This window comes from Suricata suricatta, chromosome 2 (genome assembly GCF_006229205.1).
Source record: "Suricata suricatta isolate VVHF042 chromosome 2, meerkat_22Aug2017_6uvM2_HiC, whole genome shotgun sequence".
Classification (NCBI taxonomy): Eukaryota; Metazoa; Chordata; class Mammalia; order Carnivora; family Herpestidae; genus Suricata; species Suricata suricatta.
The window spans coordinates 137,565,390-137,593,024 of NC_043701.1; the positions used below are offsets into that span (position 1 = coordinate 137,565,390).

At 39.2% G+C, this 27,635-nt stretch overlaps 1 protein-coding gene and 1 long non-coding RNA gene across 6 annotated transcripts in view; one reads left to right on the plus strand and one right to left on the minus strand.

The window, feature by feature from the left end:
- Positions 1-27,635, plus strand: part of LRMDA (leucine rich melanocyte differentiation associated) — a 721,100-nt gene that overhangs the window by 572,345 nt on the left and 121,120 nt on the right. The gene's annotated exons all lie outside the window — the stretch shown is intronic.
- On the minus strand, positions 104-27,056 carry LOC115285579. Of its 4 annotated transcripts, none has more exons than XR_003905592.1 (4): positions 26,890-27,056; positions 12,968-13,125; positions 10,812-10,876; positions 104-391 (listed from the first exon to the last, which is right to left on the minus strand). It is a non-coding gene; the product is annotated as an uncharacterized LOC115285579 (long non-coding RNA). The 4 variants fall into 4 exon arrangements; XR_003905589.1 differs by having other exon boundaries at positions 12,968-13,179; XR_003905591.1 differs by lacking the exon at positions 26,890-27,056 and adding an exon at positions 21,157-21,241 and having other exon boundaries at positions 12,968-13,179.

Here is a 27,635-nt window from a genome sequence, read left to right on the forward strand (position 1 = left end):
TTGCTTTTACTTTCATGTAGCAATCGGGTGTACTGTATTTCAGTTGGTACTTCTTAAACAGTCTAAGGGGGCTCTAAAAATAAGTACCAGCCAATTCATTTAATAACATCCATAGTGGTCTTTATTGAATGCTTCGTCACACAAGTGTATCCTAGGAGCCCACAAAAGGGATGATACTTTCAGATGGGACCTTAGAGTGAAGGAGGTAGAATTTGTAGTATGAATGGTCTGTCTGTAATCTCTGAAATCAATTATTCTAGCTTTCCATATTTTAGCAGTAGAGAGCAGCATGAAGATTGTAAAGTGGCAGGCTTGTGTCCTGGATCTACTTAACTAACATGACATCTTGGAAGTCACATTGCTTCTTCTCTTTGGCCCAAATTCGCTGTATCTAAAATAAATGAAAAGGTGGAACTAAATATCCTCAGAAGCACCTACTACCTGTAAATTGCTATACATCAACTAGTATTTGGACATGAAAAATCAACTTAGGTATCTAATGACAACTTAAGCCAAGAAGAAATTTTATCCCGTCACTAAACATGCTCTACATTTCTAGGAAGGTCCCATAGTCTCCTTTCCATTGAATTTCCTTATCTCATTCATATCCTATCTGACCTTCAGTGCCTAGTGTGAATTCTTTCTCCTTTAACTCTTTATAGCACTCATAGGCTTCTCTGTACATTTGCCTTTTATTAGAATTGTCATTTAATGTATATGTTTTATTTTCCTAAGTTGATTCTAAACTATCTTTGAACGGGAACTATGTCTCATGATTCTTAACATCTCCAGAATGCCTATAGTAAGTGCTAAATTAATATTTGCTGCTAATGATGCACCCTAGTTGATTCATCTTATCTCTAGTAAATTTTACGTTAGCAATTATGCAACAAAATGACTTAAAACGAAGAATACAAAGAAAATCTGGAAAGACTTTGGATACTTGATTAGAATTCTCAAATCGGGAGATTCTTCTAGTTTGGTCAGTAACATAAATATTATTTTGACTGATTTTATCAATTTGCTCTCTCTGACTATTGTTAAAACGAGTGTTTGTTTATATTAATATCCTCTACATTTAACAAGGTTCAGACCTCCTTAATGATAGTGACAGTATGTTACTCCTCTTTATGTCCTCAGCCTTAGTTAGGTTACAAAGTGAGCACTCAGTAAATATTTATTGAAACCATAAAGGAATTATCTTTTGCACTAGAGCTAGGAATTCTCTTAAAGAAAATATTTAGACCTTCCACCCCCAAATTTGCAAGACTGATAACTCATTTGAAGGTAATACTCACTAATGGTTCTATTTTCTATGCTGGGAAGATGGTTAGACTAAATAAAATGTGATAATAGGGATACATAAAGTTGATGTTTTTGCATTGCCTATTCAATTCTTATAGATAATAGGGTTAGGAGATAAAATATTTTTTTTCAGTTTTATTTGGCAGCCTTCATCAGGATGGAACATGTTCTTAACACTTGAAATATGACAGGATTGTTTAATTATTATAATCTCATATGCCATATTTGAGATTTGGGATAGACTATGAACAGGGAAGATATCCTTATCTGTGCAAAATGCTAAAATAATATCAAACTTCCATAAAGTAAATCATTGACAGATTTTATAACATAAAAATGTGTAAATTTTCTGTATCTATAACATTATAAGCAAAATTAAGACAAATAAACTAGAAAATATATAAAACTTTAAAGATTCAGTCTCTTGTTGGAAGAGCTTTTTCAAGTTCTATGCAGAAAATACAGAAGAAAAATGGATTAAAGAGGTGACTAGGCAAAATCAGAAATGTAAGTAAACTTAGAAAGTTCAAACTTACTAGATTAAATATTTGTTAATAAAAGAATTTAGAGTTAAAAAATAGAATTACTTATTTAATGTAAGGATACAATGGCATTCTTATATCTTCCTTCTAGAATTAACTTATTTTGATATTTCAGGGAGGCAATGAAATTTTTATTATCACTATTATAATATGGCAGTTATCCTTTGGTTCAACAATTCTATTTTTAGGAACCTATTCATTCAGAGGATACAATAAAAGATATGATCAATAATTTAATAAAAGGCTAAAAGCAATTTTTAAGACTTTATTATTTAGAGTAGTTTTAGATTCACAACAAAATTCAAAGGAAGGTACAAAGATTTTCTGTATATCCCTTGCCCCCAAAGCCTCTCCCTGTGATTGACATCCCCTACCTGAATGGTATATTTGTTATCATTGATGAACTTACATTGACCCATCATAATCACTCAAAGTCCATGGTTTACATTATTGTTCAGTCTTGGTTTTGTACATCTTTGGGTTTGGATAAATGTATAATGGCATGCATCCATCATTATAGTATCAAAGAAAGTATTTTCACTGTTCTAAAACTCCTCTGTGCTCTGTCTATTCATCCCTCTCTCTACCCCAGGCAATCATAAATATTTTACTCTTTCCATAGATTTGCCTTTCCCAGATGTCATGTAGGACTATACAGTATGTGCCTTCTCACATTGGCTTCTTTCATTTAGTAACATGGATTTAAGTTTCTTCCATGTGTTTGCATGGCTTGATAGCTCATTCCTTTTTAGCATTGAATAATAAGTCATTATCTGACTGTACCACAGTTTATTCATTTACCTGCTGAAGGATATCTTGGTTGCTTCTATCCTGTTCCATTGTTCTATTTGTCTATTGTTTGACCAACACCACACTTGATTTCTATAGCTTAGTAGTAAGTCTTGAAGTCAGATAGTGTCTGTCCATTAACTTTACTGTTCTCTTTCTACATTGTGTTGGCTATTCTGTCTTTTGCTTCTCCGTAAAAACTTTAGAATCATTTTTGTCAATATGCACAAAATAACTTGCTGGGATTATGATTGGGTTTGCATTAAACCTAGAGATCAGGTTGAAAAGAACTGACATCTTGTCAATGCTGAGTATTCTTATCCATGAACATTGAATATCTGTCATTTATTTAGTTCTTTGACTTAGTTCATTGGAGCTTTGTAGTTTTTCTCACATAAATCTTTTACATATTTTATAAAGTTTATACATATGTATTTCATTTTGTGGGTGTTAATGTAAATGGCGTTGTGTTTTTAACTTCAAATTCCATTTGATTGTTGTTGACATAGAGGTTGTTTATTAACCTTGCATCCTGGGACCTTGCTGTAAGTGCTTATTAGTTTCAGGAGGGCTTTTGTTGTTATTATCATTTATTTCACATTTTCTACACAGACTATCCTGGCATCTACAAACAAAGACAATTTTATATTTTTCTAATCTGTATACCCTTTTATTTCCTTTTCTTACCTTATGACATTAGTAAGGACTTCCAATATAATGTTGAAAAGGAATGGTGAGAGGTGACATTATTGCCTTATACTTAATTTTAATTGGAAAGTGTGTATCTATTAAATATGATATTAAAATTTATTCTTCATAGCATATGGAAATTTAAAAACACTTAAATCTAACAACAGATGAAACAGTTAAAAGTATAGTATATTCAGATGAACTATTATTTAACAAAAAATAAGTTTCTAAAGAATAAAATGAAATTATGCTTTTGATACTATAGGTGGAAAAAAGTAAAAAAAAAAAGATACTCAGAACATCTCAGTTTAATTAACATACTGAATACTTGAGGAAATTCACTAAAATATCAGTGATCCTTCCCATAGTAAGGCAGACTATGAGTGAATTTTTTGGCTGATCCAAACATTATTCTGTCATCTTGTTTGTGTAACTATTAGGCTGACTGGCTGACTGTATGTCAGATTACTGGAGATCTAGTTGTTTTGAAGGAGTTTATTAGTTCTTTGAATATGAAATTCAGTATATATTATGAGTCTGGTGCGATGTTAGATACTGAAACATGGAGCTGAGAATCTAATGAGGACTTTAGGTCAGTAGATATTTATGGTGTGAGTATTATTGTATTAAGTGCTATGATAATAGAATAATGAGAATAACAATGATGATAATGATGAAGATAGAAACCACATATGTATCTGTTTTATTTTCTATTGTGTATAACAAATTACACTACCACCTGAATGACTAAAATTGCTATTTTATTATGCTCATAGATTCTGTGGCTCAGAGCTAAGACAGGATACGGGGATGGCTTTTCTCTTCCCCACAATGTCAGTAGCCTCAGCTGGGAAGACTTGAATGTTAGAGATGAATTGACTAGAGATTGGAATTATCTGAAGGCTCATGCTCATACACTAGTATATCTAGGCCCGAGCTGGGATGACTGTACTTCTGACTGAAATACCTACACACTTCTTGAACTTAGCTTCTTCATTGGAATCATAGTTCCAGGGTGTTAGATTTATATCGTAATTGGGGCTCCATACCCAAGTTGACTGTTGTTCCAGTCAGCAAAGCAGAAGCTTAATTGGAAGTGTTTCTGATGTAACCTTGGAAGTTAGGCACATTCCTTTGGTTGTAGGTGAGTCACTAGCCTACCCAGATTCAAGGGAAAAGGGAACATAGACCCTGCTGCTTGGTCGGGGGTAGTGTTAAGGTGGCATGATTGAAAATCAAAGGAGTTGGAGTTCTCCCTCTCTCTCTGCTCCTCCCCTGCTCGCACTGTCTCTCTCTGTCTCTCAAAAATAAATAAAAAGCATTAAAAAAATTAAAAAAAATACAAAAAGGGGCGCCTGGGGGGCTCAGTCGGTTAAGCGTCCAGCTTCGGCTCAGGTCAGATGTCACGGTTCGTGGGTTCGAGCCCCGCATCAGGCTCTGTGCTGACAGCTAGCTCAGAGCCTGGAGCCTGTTTCGGATTCTGTATCTCCCTCTCTCTCTGCCCCTCCCCTGCTCGCACTGTCTCTCTCTGTCTCTCAAAAAGAAATAAAAAGCATTAAAAAAATTAAAAAACAAAGGAATTGGAGTTATTGTATGAGACTACACTATGTGCTAGACAGTGTTCAATTTGCTGCTCATCAATTAACTCATTTAATTCTCATGAAAATCCATGAGGTGAAAAGTATTCTTATCCTCCTTTTTAAAGAAGAAACTAGAGTCAGAGAAATAAGTAATTTGCCTAAGGTTATAGAGTAAGTGGCAATGTTGGGTTTCAAACTTAGGTGGTCTGGCTTCAGGGTCCAATCACATTGCCATGGGAACATGCAGGACATCTTCCTAACTCTGACATGGGGTAGGAGAAAAGGAATAGGTGATAAAAAACTTCCTGGGAGAAGTGATAGCTAAACTTTATTTTGAAGAATTATTAACAGAAAGAACTTACACAATTCAGTATACTACACACACACACACACACACACACACACACACACACACACACACAAATAATCCATTTAAAAATGGGCAGAAGACATGAACAGACATTTCTCCAAAGAAGACCTCCAGATGGCCAACAGACACATGAAAAGAGGTCCCACATCACTCATCATCAGGGAAATGCAATTCAAAACTACAATGAGATATCATTTCACAACTGTTGGGATGGCTAAAATCAGAAACATAAGAAACAACATGTGTTGGCAAGAATGTGGAGAAAAAGGAGCCCTTTATGCACTGTTGATGAGAATGCAAACTGGTGCAGCCACTCTGAAAAAACAGTATGGCAGTTCCTTAAAAAGTTAAAAATAGAACTACCCTGTGATCCAGCAATTACCTACTTGGTATTTATACCCAAAATACAAAAACACTAATTCAAAGGGATACAAACACCCCTACATTTATTGTAGAATTATTTACAATAGCCAAATTATTGAAGCAGTCCAACTGTCCATCAATAAATGAAAGGATAATGAAGATGAGGTATACACAGGCACAGACACACGCGCACACACACACACACACACACACACACACACACACACACACAGGGATACTATTCAGCCATAAAAATGAATGAAATCATGTCATGTGCAGTAACATGGATGGAACTACACAGTATAATGCTAGGAGAAATAAGTCACAGAAAGACAAATACCATTTAATTTTATTCAGATGTGGAATTTAAGAAAAAAAGCAAATAGGGAAAGGGGAAAATAGTGACAGAGAGAGAGAGAGAGAGACAAACCAAGAAACAGACTCTTAAGAAGACAAACTGATGGTTCCCAGAGGAGAGGTGGGGGGAGTGGGTGAAATAGATAATGGGCATTAAGGGTATACTTATCAAGGGCACCTGGGTGGCTCAGTTGTTAAGCATCTGTCTTTGGCTCAGGTCATGACCTCACAGTTTATGAGTTTGAGTCCCACATCAGATGAGCTCATGCTCACTTAGGGTGAGCACAAGCCCTGCTCTAGGTGAAAATATGAGCCCTGCTTCAAGTGAGTGCCACTTCTCTGTCTCTCTCTCCCCATCTCTGTTCCCCACCCCTCTGCATTTCCTGGGATTCTCTCTGCCCCTAGCTCACTTGGACCCTCTCTCTCTCTCTCAAAAACAAAAAACAATGAATAAATGAATAAAAGTTTAAAAAAAGAGAACACTTATCATGGTGAGCACTGAGTAATGTATAGAAGTGTTAAATAATGATATTGTACACCTGAAACTAATGTTAACACTGTATATTAACTGTATGGAATTAAAAATGTTAATAAAAATTTGTTTGAGACTTGAAGGATTAATAAAATGTACTTTGCTGGGCTGTGAGATGGATGGCTGGGATGGGAAGAGAATACTTTGGGAAGAGGACCTGGTCCCCAGGCAAGGGAGCACAGCATATTCAGATACCATCAAAGAGTTTCTCAGGACTGATATTTAGAGCTGAGGTGGTACATTTCAAGTGATGAAGCTGAAGTGGGCAGGGGTCAGATCGTCAGGGCCTGGGAAATCCAATAATGTGCTAAAGAGTTTGATCACCATACTGAGGGATCTCTTAGTTATATGACTGAATTGACTCTGTTTCCCTAGTAATTAGCCACATATTTATTTTGCATTTATCTTTTTTATCATAGTAAAACACATAGAACATACAGTTTACCATTTAATCACGTCTGAGTGTACAGTTCAGTGGCATTAAGTATATTCACATTGCTATGTAACCATTACCACCACCAATCTCTAAAACATTTTTCATCTCGCAAAACTGAAACTCTGAACTCATTAAACAATAACTCCCCATACGTTCCTTCCCCTGTCGCCATGACAACCACCTTTCTATTAGCTCTCATTGTGAATTTGACTATTCTAGGTACATCATATAAATAGAAACATACATTATTTTTCCTTTTGTGATGTAGCATAATATCTTCAAGGTTCATCCATGTTACAGCATGTGTCAGAATATCCATCCTTTTTAAGGTTGAGTAATATTCCATTGTATGTGTATACCACATTTTGTTTATCCATTTGTCTATTGATGGATATATGGGTTGCTTTCACCTTCTGGGTATTATGCACAATGCTGCTATGAACATGAGTGTAAAATACCTCTTTGAGGCCCCTTTTAAAATTCTTTTGTATATACACGTAGAATTTGAATTACTAGATCATATGGTAATTTTATTTTTAATTTCTTGAGGAAGCGCCAAAAGAGAATTTTTCCAAAGTAGTGGTACAATTTTAGAATTAGACCAATAATGCACAGGTGTTCTAATTCTTTTCATCCTCACCAACACTTGTTATTTTCTTTATTTTACTCTATTTTTAAATAATATATATGCCAAATGTGGAGATGCACATTGGCAGAATGTCACAACATTCCCAGAATTTTAAGGAACCAGGGATGTGGGAAGAAGGATTCTTTCTCTACAGGGACGTCAAGATTATTCTAAAGAAGATGGTTGGGTCATTTGCTTCTGGAGTGGCATTAGCTGCAGATGAAGAAAGTGGGTTCACTATGATCGTTCGGCACTCTCCGTCATGAGCCACCTACCACTGTACTAGAAGGTGATGAGGGTTTAATTTTTTTTTTTCATGGAAGACCAGAATGGATGTCAGTGTTGCTGCCTGCGGGATAAGTAAGGATATTCCACTATGTATTCTATTGGCAATCCTGAGAGCATTTTCTCCATTGGTGGCTTATGTGTAATAGAGACCAAACTGCAATTTTCTGACCTGCCAAGATCCATTATATCCGGTAAGTATAGTTTATGCTTGACAGAATCCACACTTAGGGTGGAAAGCCATGCAAATTAAACTAAGGCTTAGGCTAATTTTTGGTAGTGAAAATTATTCTCTTTTGGTGACTTCACTCAGAATAGAGTAAAACAACCAGAAAGCTGTTCATGCAGCCCAGTCTTCTTCCTTTAATCAAAATAACAAAAGCCTTTGGATTGGCCCAGTTCCTGATGCTCACCACTCATGTCTTTCATGGAGCCCAATCATTTATGCCCATAAGTTTTTCATGTTAATAGATCAGAGTCAGGTAATAAAATACTTTCTTTTGGTCTACTTTGAGATCTATGCAAACCTTATCTCTGTGAATTTATAGAGACTCTACCTCCCAGAGTCTTGGTACTTTGGCACAAATAATATTTTAACAATTCTTCTCCACTCTCTAGGTTACTAAAATTTAGTCTTAGCTCAGAATGGTGACACACTATTCATAGTCTGAGTAGTTGTATTGACAGAGCTAAACATGGAATAAGGCCAAACTCTAGTAATATTGATGATAAGTTAGAAATAATCTCAACTGTTTAATACACTTAACTCTACTATCTGGTGATGACTTGTATGGATATATCTACTTTGTATAACATTGTTTCCAATGTTATTTTGATAATCTCATCTTCATTTGCAGTGGAACAGAAAAAGTAACCTCAATTACCCCATTTTGTGGTTGGGGAATTGGAAGGCTGATGAGGTCAAGGTAACAGGCTTGTCCCAGATGATGGCTCTCAAGTTTTGTGAAATAGAAACTCACACAGGCCATACCCTCCTCAAGGTTGCCATTGATAGCCTAACATGGCCAGAATTAATAGGGTGTCAGTAAATGTGACGCAACAACAGAGAAGTAATCATTGTATTTTAATTTGCAAAGACATTCTCAGAAACAGAACTTTGAGAAATGGCATTTATAGATATAGACACCAGAAGAGGAAGTTGTAGGCCACTGGGAGATTCCAACCCATTTTCTGAGAACCTGTGCTTTTTGAGGGGAGGAGGAAGTTGGTTAAATTGAACAGAAGAACCAAGATATGTTATATCAATGTCATCTTTCTGCAAACAGTTAAGATTCTCCAGTTTTTAACTGACAATTATATTTTGTCAACTAGTAAAATAATTCTCAAAGATGAAAATCGACCTTGTGAAAAGTCTTTGTAGGCATCATATTGGAGAAGAATGTGTTTTCCTGCCTAAGCATAAAGAATCTTGCTTTAGTTTCTTCACTTTGAGGTTAGATACTATGGAAAGTTATGGCTTCTTAGATGAAAAACTTGTATTATTTCTCAGAGTTGCTCACCCAGCTTTGTGGTGGAGAGCTGATTCAATGAAAGAAGCTGGCCTTTTGACCAAGCCTGGGGGTGGGGGGCGTGAGGCATGTGTGACTCTTCACAACAAACTAGTAGGAGGCTCACTACCACCACCACCACCAGCACTCCTACCATTACTACTACTACTCCTCTGCTACTGTTATTATTCATTTTAGGAAGGGGAAGGGAAGTTATCACTGCCAACCTTAATCAGCTTTATTTTTGTATTTTACTCACTGTATGGGTTGAGAGTATGCCTGGGCATGAATTAATCACTGAAAAAGGCATAAAGACCTAATCTCCCCAAGAGATTTCTGCCATTGTCATTTCCCTAGTCATGTTGGTCATTACCCACATAGCATACAAAATAAAATTCAAGTCAAACAATGAATGAGATGTGATTCGTCTCTTATGCCTTCTTTTTTTAAATTTTTTTATGTTTTATTTATTTTTGAAACAGATAGATTCATAGCATGAGCAGGGAGGAGCAGAGAGAGAGGGAGGCACAGAATCAGAGGCAGGCTCCAGGCTCTGAGCTAGCCGTCAGCACAGAGCCTGACGCTGGGCTCGAACCCACGAACGTGAGATCATGACCTGAGCTGAAGTCAGAGGCTTAACCAACTAAGCCACCCAGGCACCCCTCTCTTATGCCTTCTTTTGGGCTTAATTCCCAGAACTAGAGCAAACTCAGGAAGAGAGGTGGACTTTTGATTTCCAGATATGTTTCTTCTAAACTCTCCCCTTAGAGATAGCCCATCCCCCTAACCTTGAAAAGGTGAATAGATCCACATCACTGAGATTAAATAAGGCACTTCAGAGGAAGAACTACAGGAGAAGCAAGTAAGTGTAATCTCCTCTGGTGTAAGGTGCGACCAACCTGAATGAATCAAACCATATTTCTGTTCCATGATCAGATCCAAATTTACAGAGCTCCTGCTCAAGTATGCCACCCCATTGTACCCTTGGCTGGCTCTCATAATAACCTCATGATTGCTGCTTTTTTTATATAATATGCATTTTTGGATTCACAGCCCAACTATCTCAGCTGGAACTTCCCCTATAGTTTTTGTTTGTTTGTTTTTGTTTTTATTCTTTTAGTAGACAAATGTAGTCATTTCCCCTCTGCCCATTCAACATTGGTGATCAGGATAGGATTGAAATACAGACTTGGCTCATCAGAGGGCAGCTTTGGCTTCACTTAGATGCCACAAATGTCATCACCTCTTAACACGGACAGTAGTCACTGATGAGTACATTTGAATTTATTCCTAAAAGTGTATTGCCTCCATACCATATGAAGTAGAGGCATTTATGGTTTCTTTGTATATTCTTTTGCTATCCTTTTCTCTGGTATGTGTTCAGATATCAGATTCCATTATTATTTTCCCTTAATCTAGGATTTACCTTAGATTATTCTTGATCATCAGATTCCTTGAAAACTCTTTGTAGCTCTCAATCCAGTATGGTGCCTGGAAGTCAATAATTATTTATCATATAAATGAGTGAGTATTTTCCAACACTTAGAGGTAATCAGAAAAAAATCATATTCCTAAAACAATGTGAGAACAGAATGTTGAGTAGAATTGGTATTCTATTACTGCATAACAGAACCACATGATTGTGAAACATCATACAAGAGTAGCATTTTATTTTTACTTTTGGAGGGGCTTCCTGATATAAAAAAAAATACCTTGTGAAAAGAGAGAGTTGGAACCCCATTAGTAGATTGGGGTTGATGACTCAATTGAAAACCTTAGCATCCTATTCACAAGCTGTGCTTTGCCCCTGAACTCAGTGGGCATTTCTGCTGGAAGGTGCAGTTTGAAGGGTTTGAGAAAGAGAGCATTCTATGCATACTCCTTGTGACTTGACTAACACACCCTCCTATAAGTAACCTTTTTCCAAATGAATTGATCGTTAGATTCTTGTTGAGGAACCACTGGAGAGTAATATGGCTATAGATATACAACCCAGGAGCATTGCTAAATACGTGGTTTGTGAGTATTTTTTACTCAATCTTTTCAAGCAAATGTAATTCCAACTTGTTTTAAAGATTTAATAAAGAGAAAGAAATGGCCTAGGTTTCCTTTCCAAGATGATTAAAACAAACCTAGAATTACTGCAGGGTGGAGAAAGGGAGCGGGGCTGAAGTCAGGACATCATTATTCTTTGTCTCTTCTTGTCCCTGGGGGAAATATTGGCACCCAGATATTCAACAGTAGGAAGACATTTGGAAAGCGGCCTAGTCAAAGGATCTGGAGTAATCAGGAGCCATAAATCAGATATGAGAGGGAGAGACCATATGGTGGGGGAAGAAAGTGACGATACATTGCTTTAGCTGTAGCTGTGTAAATTTGCTCTCTTATCTTAGAGTAAGGAGCCCCATCCCACCCTTTTATGGTCTTCTGCTGAACCTTCCAGAATGTCAGCTGAAATACCTTGCTCTTTTCTAAACCCTTATGAACCAGCAAGATGTCAGTGACCTGGAGGGGATTGAGGTAAAAGCCAGAAAAATGATAAAAGAGCTGGGGATGCTGGTGATCCAGTGGGGTTTCCTCTCTGCACCTCTAGAACTGACTTACGAGAAGGCAGTCAAATAGCTGGATATGTGTTGTTTGGCCCAGGGCAGATAAGAAGGTGTGGGCTAACTTGTCTCCAGTTGAGTTGCCAACAGCTAATAAATTATTGTGTCTTTTCCCTTCCAAATGGACTGTCAGTATATATTTTTTAAAAGTTTTATTGAAAATAGTGACCTTAAATTTATTTGCCCTGCATTTCCAGATTGAGTAATTGCAGACTCTCTCTTCTGTAGGCCCCATAGGCTTTAAAGCATCCTGCACTGCTCCACACAACTCCATGTCACCCAGTGAAATGGCCTCTGGAGGCAGAGATGGGCCTCCCCCCTTCCCCTAACTTGTCTTGCAATCTGAAGAATGAGATTGAGACCTTTTTCACTGGAGACCTGTCACGCCCGCCCCCCCCCCCCATGAGTATTTCTGGCTCCCCTTTTGGGTATATGAGCAAAATGATTTTTTTTTCAACCATGCATGCAGGGAGCAGATGGGAAATCTGCCTTTCATATTAGTCACCAGAAAGTGACCCTGGCAGCAGTGGAGGGAATTGGTCTGGCTGTTGCAGTCATCCAGAGGAAAGCAGAGAAGAAGACTGCTTGCTCAGTCGTCACACAGTCCCAGGCAGCTCCCTAAGAGACCTTGAACCGACAAGGCCCTGTTTTTATTGGCCACCCCTCTGCTAGGCTGAGATCCTTCCTGCTGAGCATCAGGGCCAGTGAAAGTTGTGGAGTTGTGTGTCAGGATAGGGAAGGGGGGTGCAGGGGCCGGCCGGTAACATCCAGAGGCTTTAGTACCTTGCCCTTGACACTCTGTATCCATGTTTAATTAATTTTCTAACTTTGTAGGGCGAAAAGATGAAATAAATAAGGCCAACTGACCACTCCATAATTTGTTTCTGAATTTTGGCTGGACATAAAAGTCTACCTTCCCAAGCCACACAACATAATTTATTTTACGATTCCCTCTTGGCATTAGGTCCAGGCTAACCTTGAGTTTAGAGGCTGTGCCTTCGCTTCCTGGTGCTGGTGGTCACAGTGTGTCCTTTCTTGGCAGTGTCTAGGAGCCCAGCAAAACAGACCTCTCTGAAGGGGAGTGGATTAATCATTCTGAAGGCATGCCTGCCCAGCAGTTCCCCTGCAGGATGTCTGAGAACCAGAGAGAAGAGACTGTTGTAGTCTACAAGTGGCAGAGGGAGATGTCTGCAGACACAAAACGAAGGGAAGGGAAGAAAAAAGAAAAAAAAAGAAAGAAAGAATGAGGCTTGTAAATTGTACATGCTGGAGTTTTCACTAAACCAAAAAGTATTACAAAAAAAAATATCACCACTTCTATAGTAGAAACTGTGATGAGTCCAACCTTTTTATTACAATCAGGTTTTCTCTAAATATATTATGCCCTGCAGGTCAAAATGATTTACTTCTCTATTTTGGGACATCTGAGTTCTATTCTACTGTTGCCAGTATGTTTTCAGCTGTGCCAAAACTGAGCAGGTCTGCGGTTCCTTTGTAACATCAAAACGGAGACATTTATCATTGAGATTTATCATGGGACAGCCTGCCAGATGGTTTGGGTATTTTAAAGGTGAACTGTTTGGGCCTTGATTAGCTCATGTGGACTTCTAGCTAAAGACAACTCTATCAGCTGCTTGGTGGAAAGACACTGGCTTCCCCTCCACCAGACCCCCTCCCTCTGTTCTAGTAATGCAGAAAATATTAATGTAATGGCAGATGTGGCGTAGATTGTCATTTCAGGAAGAAAACCAAGCCATAACCAATTCCACTGATTGCATTCTAATTATAATGTGACCTCCTGTTGCTTTGCATAGAGGCAGCATTCATTTCAGTACACCACTGTAAAACTTGCCGAGTCAACGACCCTCAAAGGGGCAATTGTAAGATTTAAGCTTGGATTTTTTTGCTCATACCAAAGACCTTTATTCTGCCAAGCCTCTGCTGATTGGGCCAGAAAGAATGCATTTGATTATATAGATTCGACTTATTGGGAACAGAGCCTTTGTGCTTTGAAATGCTTTTCATTCAAATTACATTCAGACATTCAATCAACATTGATTATGATATGGATTGGCAATGGGGAGTGCCTTGGGTTTTGGGTCTCACTTGAAAGTTTGCTCAGCTCCACACTAGATAACTGCACCTGGGAAGCCAGCTGAGATTCCTTAACCTTAAACTTGAATTTCCCAAATGGAGAAGGTTTCTCTGGGGGAGGCCTGGGTTTTCTTATTCCCATCTGAGTCAGTATTCCAAGATCATTTCTTTACTTGAAGATTTGGAGTCATCAGGACCTCCAAATTTAATTAATCTCTGAGAGCCAAGGGGTATGTACATACATTTGTGCTTGTTTTAGATATAGTAAGTTTTTTATTTTGCCCATGAAAAGCTAGAAGAATCCATCTTAGACTCAGATTCTAGGTTAAGAATTTGATATCATGGATGGAATTGAGCACTGGGTGAGGATTTGGGAAGCTTCATGTGACTTAGGGAATGCCTGCTTTCTCATCAGTATAATTAAATTACAATAAAAATAATAATAAGTGATCCTGATGTTCAATTCAAAATATAGGTGATTTGAAAATACTAAGAAGCAATATGAAATTATTATTATTGTTTTTGACATGTCACTGTTTATATGTGTGTCGTTGGGAATGTCTGCCTGCGGCTAGACCTCTCTCTAGAAATATCCTGACAAGACCAGTGTTCCAACCAGTTGGTTCTTGCCAGACTTCACAAACAACCTCAAGGTTTTGCTTTGACTTGCAGGTTGTCTTCTCAACCTTCCAGATTCCAGCCTGAAAGTGAGGCTGGAGTTCCCATAAGAGAAGCAGTATTGCAAGGATTCCTTATTCCAAGCTGATAAAATAGCTTGAAACAGCTCCATTCTCTTTATTCACTTGAGTGTTATCAGCTGCTGTCTGTGCACAGGTGACTCTCACATGTAGATTTTCAGCCTTGATAACTTTCCTGAAATTTACCATTTCCAAGTACATGGTCATCTTAGATGATAGTATCCTAGAATCTCAAGGGTATTACGTTCTCTTTTCCCCACCAAGACAGCAGCCGCTGGCCTCTTCACCCCTGTTCTCTCTCTCTCTTAACTACCCCTCTAATCCCCTAATCCCCATCTATTGAGTTTAGAACCTTGGGATCTTCTTTTACTTCCTCCCTGTCTCTTAGCACCCTCATAGAACTCATTGCTAAGTCCTGTATGCTGTTAATTCTACCACCATATCCACTCTCCCTATAATTACTCCTTTCTCTTTGAGTCTAATTTATTTTACTTCTAGCCTATGTAATAGCCTTTTTGATAGTTTCCTTACCTTTTGTCCCCCCACTAATCCCTTCTGCCCTACCCCTGTATGGCAGGCAACTTCTCATGATACTTATTTCTCAGTATTCACACCCTCGTGGAATCCCCTCTCTGTCTGGGCAGGACCTGTGACTTATTTGTAACAAGAAGATAATGGAAAAATTGATGGGATGTCACTTCCATGACTTGGCCGCATGAGTTCATGATTTCTATCTTCACAGAGATTCTCTCCTTGCTTGCCTTGCTGAGGCAAGATGCCACATAGCAAGCAACTAGGGGTGATCTCTGCCCTACAATGAGAAATAGGGGTCCTACATTCACAAGGAACTGAATCCTGCAAACAACCCTGTGAATTCAGAAGCTTCCCCTGTTGAGCCTCAGATGCAACCCCAGCCCTGGCCAATAACTTGATAGCAGCTCTGTGAGATACCTGAAGCAAAGAGGAGAACACTGTTAAACTATACCCAGATTCTTGACCCACATAAACTATGATACAATAAGTATTTGTTAATAAGAATTAATATACTAACATGGCCATATCACTACCTGACAGTGTCAGTTATTTGCTACAAACTACTAAATGTCTTCAAGATTCTCTGTATTTTGAGGAGGGGGTTCTCAGTGGCTCAGTTGTTTAAGCATCCAACTCTTGGTTCTGGCTCAGATCATGATCTCACAGTCTATGGGTTTGAATCTCACACTGGGCTTCAGCTGACAGCATGGAGCCTGCTTGGAATTCTCTCTTTTCCTCTCTCTCTCTCTCTCTCTCTCTCTCTCTCTCTCTCTGTTCCTCCCCTGCTCACTCTCAATCCCTTTCTCTCAAAATAAATAAAATAAAATAAAATAAAATAAAATATAAAATAAAATAAAATAAAATAAAATAAATAAAATAAATAAAATAAAATAAAATCCTCCCTGTATTTGGTTTTGAGGCACCTACCCAAGCTAGTTTCTAGCGGTCCCTCCTAAGAACCATCAACTTTGTACTGTACATCATTCTGACTTTCCTCCCTTTAATCTTTGTTGGCATTGTTGCCAATTCCAAGGTGCTCTTTAAGACTAAATCCCATATTTTTAAAAGGGACCCAGTTAAATGCCACCTCTTTTATAAAAGCTATTGTGATCCTTCCAGCTACATAGATTTTTGAGCTATCATTGTTCTGTACCTTAGGGCACTTTTCATTTTTTTGCCTCATAGAGGAATTGTCTGAGAGCTTTATCTTAGACTACTAGTGGACTGCAGGTTTTATGAAGAAGGAGACTACTCCTGATTCATCTTTGCATGCCCTCAGAGCTCCCAATATAATACGTTATGAATGGCATGCTCTCAATCGAGAATTGATCATTCATGAAAAGCAAGCTGGTTTGCCCACAACATAGACAAAGTAGAAGTCATTTGTGAAATTATTAGTTTATTTACTTGCCTATTTTTTCATTCCCTGCCACATGTTGGGCATTGTCCTAGGGACTGGGGATAAGACTCAACTCAGGGCCACAGTGATTAGAAGGGGTCCTGTGCTTGGGGGTAAATGTTCTGTGGTTGTCATTTTGAGATTTTTAATAATTTTAATATGTTTGGATCTGTATTTTGTGAGTGAAATCTAGGAGGACAATGGAGTATGTGCTGGAGGCTCAGAGAATCCTTTCCTGCCTCCCCACTTCCCTGGAATGGATTCTCAACCATCCTTTTCCCTTATCCTCTGATTCTGGGAGAGGTCTGGGCACAAACACAGGGATAGGCAAGGCTGCATGCCAAGTACAGGGTTAGGGCTTTGGGCACCTGTGGGGGCCTGTGCTTGCCCCATAGTTGGAAGATGACATTAAATAGCAAATAAAAGACTATGACTGATTGAGAGATCACAGTTTTTCTCTAGGTTGTTGAACAGGGGCTCACATTTTTGTTTGTACTGAGCCCTGCATATTATGTGGCTTGCCCTCCCTGGGAGTTTAGTGAATAAGCAGATGGACAGGAGTCCATTGCCTGTAGGGGGTGACAAGAAACAATGGGTATAAGCAAGATGCCTTCAGAGTATCATCAGTGCTATGACAATAAACTAAGGTGATAAGTATACAAAAGTGATAAAATATGCTGGTAAGTACCTGAGTGTGGTGTGGGGAACATATTTTACCTTAAAGGAGAAGATTAGGGAGTCTTCTCTGAAAAGGTGACTTTGATCTGACAGACATCTGAGGGATGAAAAGGGTAGGCCACGCGAGGACTATGGGGCAGTTTCCAAGCAGAGGAAGGTATTAGGTAAAAATCTTTGGGGCTGGAGGAAGCTGGGAATGGTCAAGGGCCCAGCACAAAAGCCAGTGCAGGAGGAGCCTAGTAACTCCAGGGGAGGGGAGACTTGGGGTGCATTTACAAAGTTAGGACACAGACAGGCTTGCTGTGTCTTGCATATCCCTGCTGCCAACTCTGGGAGGACAGGTTGCCTCTGAGCCTGCCCAGGACTGAGGTTCATAGGTAGTGGCTATCCCTGCAGTTTTATCTCAGATTAATTCTTTCCTCTGAATCAATATAGTTACCTCACATTCTTTAAAATGGAAATATTTTGCACTAATATATGTAACGTAGAGAGGATATAAATAATCATGTATGGGCCAAGGAATTTGGAGTTCCTAGAGAAACCCTGCAAATGGGACTTTTCAGTTTTCCTACCCCACAGATCCTCAAGGGCTATCAGATTTGGTCCCTAGGCAAAAAACTCATGGCCCCAAATCTGGGACCAGAAACCATTTATTTGCTCCACATGTTGTTCTTAAATCAACTGGAGTGCACCTTGAAGGACTCTGTGCTCCTGAGATAGATCTGTCCTCATTTGTCCTGTTCTGTACTTGTTTCTCTTCCCTTCATGCCTGGACTCATTTGTTCCCTACTGGTCCTTATTAGAAAATAATACTCTATAGTACAGCACAGATCTAAAAATGCGGGCATGTATCTGGAACACTGTGCCAAATATGCAGAAGAATCAGAGTTCCCAAGAGATTTCCTCCTCGTCCTCTGTGCCAGCCTCTTATCTTCATTGATTTGGGATATCAGAGGTGTGGAAAAGCAGGTGAACGAGCCACGAGGAGTATGAGTGGTAGTTCTTGTGGCCCCAGGCCCACCGGTGCCTTGTCCCCATTGTGCGGGCTGCACGTAAATGATAATCCAGGAGGCCCTGAAGGGCCAGTAGCACATTCCTTGCTCTCTGTTTAAAGGCTGTGCCTTTAAAGATTCAGAGCTTTGGCTGAGAAGGAAATTAAGTAATTTTGTTATTTTTTTCTAATAATGCTAAAATTATTAATCTTCAAAGATAAGTACTATTTAGTACATAATGAGTTAGAGTTGTTGATAATTATAATTTTGAAGAGTTGGAGCTTGCTGTCAGCCAAGTAATTAAAGGGGCGGGTCCTGGGTTCTATTTTGTTCTCAATGTAAGTGCTTCTGGTAAGAACTCTTCTATGTGTGTCAAAAAAAGTGCCTTTGTTCTAGGCCTGTGGTGCAGTGAAAGGGTTAATTAAACCAAGTGAAGTCACCCCAGTGGTTGTGAAGAGTTCTCTTGTCCTAATGTTGCCCCGCCTTCAGAGATTTCCCTAAGATATTCCCGTTGTTTTGGAAAAACTAGATGTCCTGACAGGATCCCAGTCTCCATTGATGGAATCATCAATGGAGGATTTGGGTCACTCTGATCCTAGGGGTGAGGCCCCACTTTTTTCTCTTCTGCAACTGCCCTCCTCACCAACTGCCCATGAGCCACCATTTTTTAAAAACTTCTTGCATATACTAGCACCAGACCAAAAAAAAATGAACAAAAAGAAAAGAGAAAGAGAAAATGGAAAACTAATGATTCAAGAAATCACATAGCACGAGATAATTCTATTTTGAAATCACAGCAGTGGCGCCCAGAGGCGGACGCTCCCCAAATTACTAGTGAAAACCCTTTGATGGATCCAGTTGTAAGAAAGCCCAGGGCACTTTTTTATTATTATTATGAGTGCCTCACATTCCCCAAAAGAAGCATTTAGTAGCTATTTTTAAATGTCTGTATGTGAGCAAACTAAAAAGAAAGTAAAAGATCCCTAAGAATCTCCGGTCCTAAATGTGCTTATTTGATTGCTGGCTTTTACTTAGAAGAGAGGGCAAGCTTTCACAATGGTATTTGAGGCCCTCTGACCCTTCTCCAACCTCACCCTTCCCTTTCCCCTAGCTCACTCTGCTGTGGCCACAGGGGCCTCCTTGCTGTGCAGGAGCAGCTAAGGGACATGCTCCCTGCTCCACCAGTGTATTTGCTGTATTCCCTGCCTGTGTCTCTCCTTGGATATCTGAGTGGCCTATTCCCTCCCTGCCATCAGCTGTTTCCTGCTGCTCCTTCTCACAGACACCTTCCCTTGCCATGCCTCATGAAACCATAGCTTTCTGCTTTGCACACGGCAAAAAGAACACTACTAGTGTGATTAAATTAAGAGTCCTTGAGATAGGGAAATTATTCTGGATTATCCTTATGGGCCCATTGTGGTCCCAAAGGTCTTTATAGAAGGGAGGCAGCAGGATCACAAACAGCATAATAGAGGTTGAATGATATGTTCTGAAGATAGAAGGGGCCACAAGCCAAGAAATGCAGGCAGCTTTTAGAAGCTGGGAAGGGCAAGGTAATGATTCTCCCTTAGAGTGTCCAGAAAGAACCAGTCATCCTGAAACGCTGAATTTAGCCCAGTGAAAGCCTGGACTTCGGACCTTTAGAACTGGAGGTGGTCATTCTAGTTTGCTTTCACTTTCTGAGTTTGTGTTAATCTGTTACAGCAGCAACAGGAAACAGGGTCCAGATACACAGGACCTCAAACAGTATGACAAGCTTCAACTCTTTACAAGTCTTATAGTATTTTTTTTCCGTTTTCTTTTTGGCTCAAAGGAAGGAGAAATCTTATAGTACAAGCATATGGTCTCCTCTGGTACTTGAGGCCACTTTTGTCACTTAGGGGAACAAAAGTTGCATTTGGGGTGGTATGGTGCCCAGATAGTTCATTTGAGGGTGAAGGAGATGATGAGTAGCCATTACCCCTGCCAGGAACAGTGGGCTGCTGCTCCTACATCCATTTCAAAAACATGGACTTATTATCCTATGAAGCTAAGTGGAGAACTCTCTTCAGCTTAAGGATGTTAAGATGTTAAGAGGCTGGTAAGTTTTGAAAACAATGTTTTTTATCATCATACAAAAGAGTGAACTTTGAAAGTCAGAGCTCACAGCTGATGGGAAAGGTTTATAATTGTACGTGGTAAGAACTGGCTCCAAACAGTGCAGGAAGAGCAGAGGGGAAGGTTACACAGTGGCTTATTCCTATTCATTCATTCATTCATTCATTCACTCACTCAGCTAGCCTGATTTTAATATAAGGGAATTAAGAGATTAAAAAGAATTATCCAAATAATGTCTCCAGCCCCTTGTGTTCTCTCTTCCCTTCCCCATCTCTAACATTATCTTTTCCTCCTCTCTCTCACACTTTCCCCTGACCCTCCACCGCCTGAAATGACTTGTATTTGTGGGAAGTAACTTGAAATTCTTCCAGCTTTATTAGCCAATGATGATAACTTTATTAGGCAATCAGAAAATCCAAAAGGACTCTCACCCCAAGTGGCTTTTTATTTGACTGACCAGTGAGGAAAGCCTATGAATTTCTAAATAAGAGAAACAACAGAAAGAGCTGGTGTTCTCATTTGCATGTACATATGTTACATATTTAAAAACTAGAGAAGTGCTGAGTGGATAGGTCTGGGAAATATGGATGCCATTCTGGAAAGTGTGTTGTGCATAGTTCACATATTCTGCAGTATTAACTTGGCATGTGGGAAAGGACATACTGATACTTACATTGTGATGCTCTCTTCTACTGCATGTTCTGTGGTGGGAAGGGGGTGAAGGTTTAAGTGGCATCCTCACTGGATCCTACCAGGACCTTCAAACCCTTAAATGGAGAGAGGTGTGAGGTGTGAATATTGTAAAATGGAGTTTGGTTAACTTTTCTGTTTTCTTATATTTCATGTACCTGGCATAGACATATTGGGATGGGGACTCATTTAATTTTTATTTAAAAAATGAGAATGAGATACATAGCCAGATAGAGATATTTGTGGAGCATCTTACGCTCTAAAGAGGAATGTTCCAGGCTCTTCGGTCTTTTGGTTGCATAGATTTTTCCCACTTGAGAGGTTAAAGGGGGATTGCAATGGTTCTTCTCATCCTGCAATGTCTCTTAGGTTATCTTGGGAGTGGAGTATGCTATTATATCCGTCCTTCATTGATCCTTGAGGTTCCTCCAGGTTGGATTGTCAGGTGGCCTTTCAACCATCATGACCCTAAGTATGTCCCTTCTAAAAGAGATTCATGCTTGGTTCAAGAGGGGTCTTCCCTGGGGGCAGATTTGTGAGACAAAAAGTGAAACCATTATGATGGGATCTGTTAGAACATGCTCAAGAGTCCCCGGGGATTCTTTGATTTTACCTACTTTTAAGGTACAAAATCTTTAAAGTTTAAAAGGCTCTCAAAAGCTGGAAGAACTTTTTAAGCTCTCAGTATAATTGAACTGCATAATAGTCAGTCATCCTCCCTCTTCACCATCTACCCATCCATGCATCCTTTGACCCTTCTTTCCACCCCAAAACAGTTACTTACTGGCTGTAAGTAGGAGTCAGTACATGCCTCAAAAAGCTCATGTGCTAATTGAAGGACCAGAATGCAGAGCTGTGCAGCAGGTACTGCTGGGGAGATGTGGCAGGTGCAAGGTGGAGCTTGGCCTGGCCTCTACCATGGAGCATGGAGGAGGACAGGAAAAGATCCCTGGAGTTCCTGGTGTGTCCTAGCAAAGAGCAGTTATTTGCCACGTGTGAAGGATGTGGGAAGACTCAGTGTTATCCTCGTTATATTTACTCTTATAATCCCTGTTTCTCCATTTATTCTCTCATTCTGTCAACATTTTAGAGCTAACATGCTCAGAGGATTTGGATGCACACCCTCTATACACAGAGGAGCTTGACAGAATAAAGTGTGAATGAATGTGCTGGAAGTTATTGGATCTAGGGTTTATCCAACACAAGAATAACTCATAAGTGCTCCTTAGCCTGGAGACTTAGTTAAATATAACCAACCTTATCTCATTAGCTTATGTAACTGATAACAGTGCCACTCTGGATTTTATTATTATTCTCATTATTGTAGATGACTAAAACAAGAGAGCTTAAGAGAAATATGCAAGATCCCACAGGTAGAAGGTGACCAAGAATGAAAGCCACCTATTTATCTTTATATCCTGGGTTGTTTCTATAGCCTTACTCTGGCTCCCTTATAAATAGCTGAATTCAAAAAATAACTTCATGATTGGCCAAAGCAATCTTTCCAATGGATGGCACTCACATGATATCCTGCAAGCAGATCTATAATTGTTTTGAATTAAATATGATAGGGCATCCCTATTAAGAAGGGTAATATGTTAAATATAGAATTCTACAGAATCAGAGCTGAACTGAAGATAGAACTTGTTTAATCATCTTCTACCATATTACAGATGATCAGGAACACAGTTTCAAAATCATAGCAAGTATGCAGGTTTCCCTCCTTCTACCAGTGTTACCTCAACTGATACATTGATTTTCAAAAAATTTTTATTGATTTTATTTTATTGGGATATGAACATTTAGCATGATGCAGTGCCTGGCTGGCTTAGTTGATGAGCATGTGACTCTTGATCTCAGGGTCATGAGTTCAAGCCCCACATTGGGTATAGAGCCCACTTAAGGGGAAAAAAAAGAACATTTAGCAAATCAGCCTGCTTAATAAACTTTTAAGTGTGTAATTAGTATTCTTAACTACAGGCACAATGCTGTACAGGAGATCTCTAGAACTTATTCAACTTACTTAACTGAAACTTAATACCCATTGATTAGCAACTCCCCATTGCTTTTTTATTTTGCCCTGTAAAGACCACAACCCCAAGAGAGTAGGATGCAGAACAGCTGGGTTTGAGGAGAGTCTGGGCTTGAGAAAGGTTTGGAGCGTAGAATGCAATTTTTCATTCTGTGGTCAAATGTGAGGATGAGAACATCAGTGCACAACCTCTGTGATGTCTTCAGTTACCTGTTAACAGTTACACACCATGACACCATTGGATACTAGCTGCATTGGGTGGAGACTTGGTAGAATTAAGGACAGGACCTTTAAATAGTACTCCAACTGTTTAAAACCCTTGCCTTTGGTCAGTTCTGCTTTCAAGTCATAATTCTGACCATTAAAAGTTGATTTAAAGGTATAACTCCCACTGCCTGTGATACAGACATCTGCAAGGAAATGTTCTCTGGACGTGGTACCAGGAATAGAAATTATTCCTGTTAGCACTTACCCAAAAGACAGACTTTGACCTTCAGACAACTGGCTAGGGACTGCCTGTTCATATTTATGTAAATTTAACTAAATAAGAGCTAGAATATTTGAGCTTCAGTCTGACCAGCATCTTGCCTTCTCTTTAAACCCTCTATGGTTTGGCTGTCTTGTTTTCCCCTTTGTCTACTGGGTTCTTCTTTCTCTCTGAAGTCCCAGGATTCCCACATGCTGTTCAGTTCTACTCATCAATTCTACCACTGGATGTCCCTTTCTTCCTCATTCCTTTCAAGAAGTCATTCTTCCTCTACCACATTCCTCTCCTGGTGTTCATACTCCCCTAGTATGGCCATCACATTACAGGCATGGGCTGACGGCTCCAGATTCCTGCATTTATTTTCCCCTCTTTTGGTGCTCAGCATTTAGCATCTAGTAGGGGTTCAGGAATGTATTATGAATGAATCAATGTTGGAAGCAAACAAAAAAAGAATATTTGTATCTGGTCACTGCCATCTAGAGACTCTGAGGAGAGCCTCTGTTCACAGTCTAGTTTTATTCAGTGTGCCACATTGTGTCACTTGTCCAGGTGATTTGTAGGTAAACATTCACATGTGAAGAAGGATGAACATTTTCTGCCTTCTCCACAGGAGTGAGATTATAAGTGGTTTTCATATTCTTTTCCTTTGAACTCTTTGTGGTTTTATTTTTTTCTGCAACAAGAATATTTTATAGTTATAAATAATTAACATATTTTAAATTTTAATTTTTATTCTAAAAATGTTTATTTTATAAAATTTAGAAAATTAATAGTATTGGGAGATAAATTACCTATACTTTTAATACCCCAAAACAACTCATTGTTGACATGTTGACTTTATTTACTTCTAGTCTTTTTTTTCTTGGTGCCTGCATTTTGGTATGTAATTGTGATCATGCGGCAAATGCATATTTTCATTTTACTTTTTCAGTAAACACTAATACAAGTGTTTTTGTGTTATGTAATATCCATAAATTTCAATTCTAGTGACTGAATACTAGTTGATCTATTTGAATATTAATACCATTGGATAATAGAATTTGGTATTTCCCAATATATAACATCAACACTAAAAGAAAAAAATTTAGTGCTCACTATGTGCTGGGTATAGTATAAGGAATATGCTGGTAAACAAATGAACTTGACTTCTGTCATTACAGAGGGTAATATCTGCAGAAAAGATTTACATTAACTACTCAGTGTGGTAAGAGCTTTATATTAGACGTACAGACTCATGAGAACATTTGAAGGAATGTAGAATCTAGTTTTAGGTAAGGATTAGGAAGAGTTTTCTGGAGGAGGTGACCTTGAAACTAAGACCTGACAAATATATCACAAGTAATTAGGGAGAAATGGGTAAAGAACATTCAAGATGGAGGAAACAGTGTATATGATGGCTTAGAAAACAGATGCATGGTCTGTTGAAGGCACTGAACTTTAGTTTGGCCAGAGAATGTTGTGGGGGAGGATAGAATGAGAGAGAGGAGAATAAGCAAGCAAGTATGGGAGCTGGTAGCAGAAGTGAATAGGGGTAAGATCATCAAGAACTTTGTATGCTAATTTAAGGAATGGAGACTTTGTCTTAAATACTTAGAAAAATCACTGAAGAGTTTTGCACTGAGGAACTAAAAGATCAGATTGGCATATTAAAAAGATCGTTATGACTGTAGTCCACAGGCAGAGACAAGGAGACCATTTAGGCATTGGAGCAAGTCATTCATGCAGGAGGTATTGGTCACTTACCTGGTTTTGCCTTTTTCATAATCCTAATAATCCTGAGATTAAACTTTCATTCATAGCCTGATCTTGCTGTTCTTGTTATTATTTCATTAGAAAAGATTGAAAGGCAGCACCTGGGTGGCTCAGTCGGTAAAGTATCCAACTTCTGGTTTTGCCTCAATTCATGATCTCACAGTTTGTGAGTTCAAGCCCTGCATTGGGCTCTGTACTGTCAGTGAGAAGGCTGCTTGGGATTCTTAATCTCTGTCTCTCTTTCTCTGCCTGTCTGTCTCTCTTTCTCTTGGTCTCTCCCTCCCCCTGCTACCTTCCTCCCTCCCCCTTATCTGTCGTGCTCTCTCTCTCTCTCTCTCTCAAATAAATAAATAAACTTCAAAAAAAGAGAAAAGATTGAAAGGAAAATGCCACCTGATTATAGTAGTACAGCATGTCAGGACCACTTGAAGTTTCAGGTTGCTCTCATGCCCATCTACCAAGTCATTTCAATAGCACATGGTGGAGATAGGTGAGGGACACTTTCTTGAGGACGGCTGTCTACAGTCTGTGTGGTTTGCACCAGATTATGTCCCAATTTATGCATCCCTCCAAGCTGCATTATTGGCCGAAAGCTCAACTACTATGCTGAGCCCAGTGACACAGCTGTGTGAGTGATTTTTTAAAAATCCAACATAATTAAGATGATTACATACATTTTACAGCTATGTTTCATAGATTCCCTGTGTTGAAAGTGTTTGCTTAAGGTCAACAACATAATTTCCCTAAAGGAGCATTCTATTCTGCTTCAGATAAATTCTTTGCTATTTTTAATGTGCTCCAGGATATAAGATTCCACTTTCCTGGCCAAAAGTCTATTTATGACCTAGAGTAGACCATCATGGGATCTCAAAGCACATTCATTATAATGTTGCTGATCTTCATTTTCCAGGAATAGAGAGTGGAGGCAGAGAGAAGTAAATTGTGAGGGTGTCAGAAGCAGGCAATGGAGCCACAGCCCTGGCAGCATAATGGTCCCCAGAACTCAGCACCAGGCTCTGTTGGGATGGGCCACTTTGGGGGGATAGCAAATGTAACCTGGCCAGAGCACCACCAGAATGCAAGAGTGGAGACAGAGATGGAAAGCAGATGGAGGCTCTGGCCCTCACTTAGTGAGAAACCCACCAAGAAACTGGAGAATGTTTGCAAAATCTTAGAGCAAGTGCCCTTGGGGTGCCCCTTGGTGCATTTACAAGTTGCCGGCCTCTATTTGTCAATGGTTTAGTTTGGTTTTGATGCTTTGAGTTTCTCTTGAAAATTTGAACATTTCCCAAACTTTGTTTGACTTACCAACTGGAGGCCCAGAAGTAAAAATCTGACATTAGAACATGAGGAAAATAAGTTGCCTTATTTTCGAGTAGTTGATTGAGTGAAGTGCTTCTAGCCACCTAACTTGTAATTTGCTCCCCAAGTCATATAATCCTTACCTTGACACAAATCTTGGCATAGCATTTTTATCTTTCTGCTTCTAGAAGGAAATGTTCCTCTTTCTCTGAAATGTACATCAGAAAGATAGTGGTCTCTTCTGATACAAGGGTTCAGAAACAAAGACTCATACCCCATTTATTCTCTTGCTTGTGTTTACAGGGTTAACCAGTCACCCTGCATGCCATGGAATTTTGGAACATATTCAGTTTGAACTCATTGTGATGTTGAGGAAGGCTTCATAGAGGGCTTGACTCACAATCTGGATTCTGAAGGGTCCAGAGTTTTTTGTACACCTCAGAATTTCTGGAGTACTGCAAACATATGAAAAGCCCCACTCCTAACATACCATCATATGCTTTTAGTGGAATACAATCAGGAGATAGATTTACTTTCTAGAAGAGAGAGAATAATATTGACTAGAATTCTTGGGGTAAGACTATAATGAGAGACCTTGAAAAGGAACTTAACAGATATGGGGAGCACAGAGCATGGAACACATTTACTCCTCTGTGTCCCTTTCTTGTATTAAGATGAGTAAACTTGCAAAAACTTGATGATATATGGCTCATCTGGTTGTCCCACCCATGGGTCCTTTAATTTCCTCACTTAAGTTCACATGCCATGGGTGCCAGCAAGGCCTTTGAAAGTCACTGGTAAGTCATCAACTTGGATAAGACGTGGGGAGCATCTGCTCTGGAAGAGAAGTATTCCAGAATATAATATAATTTCCAGCATGTTTTCCCCA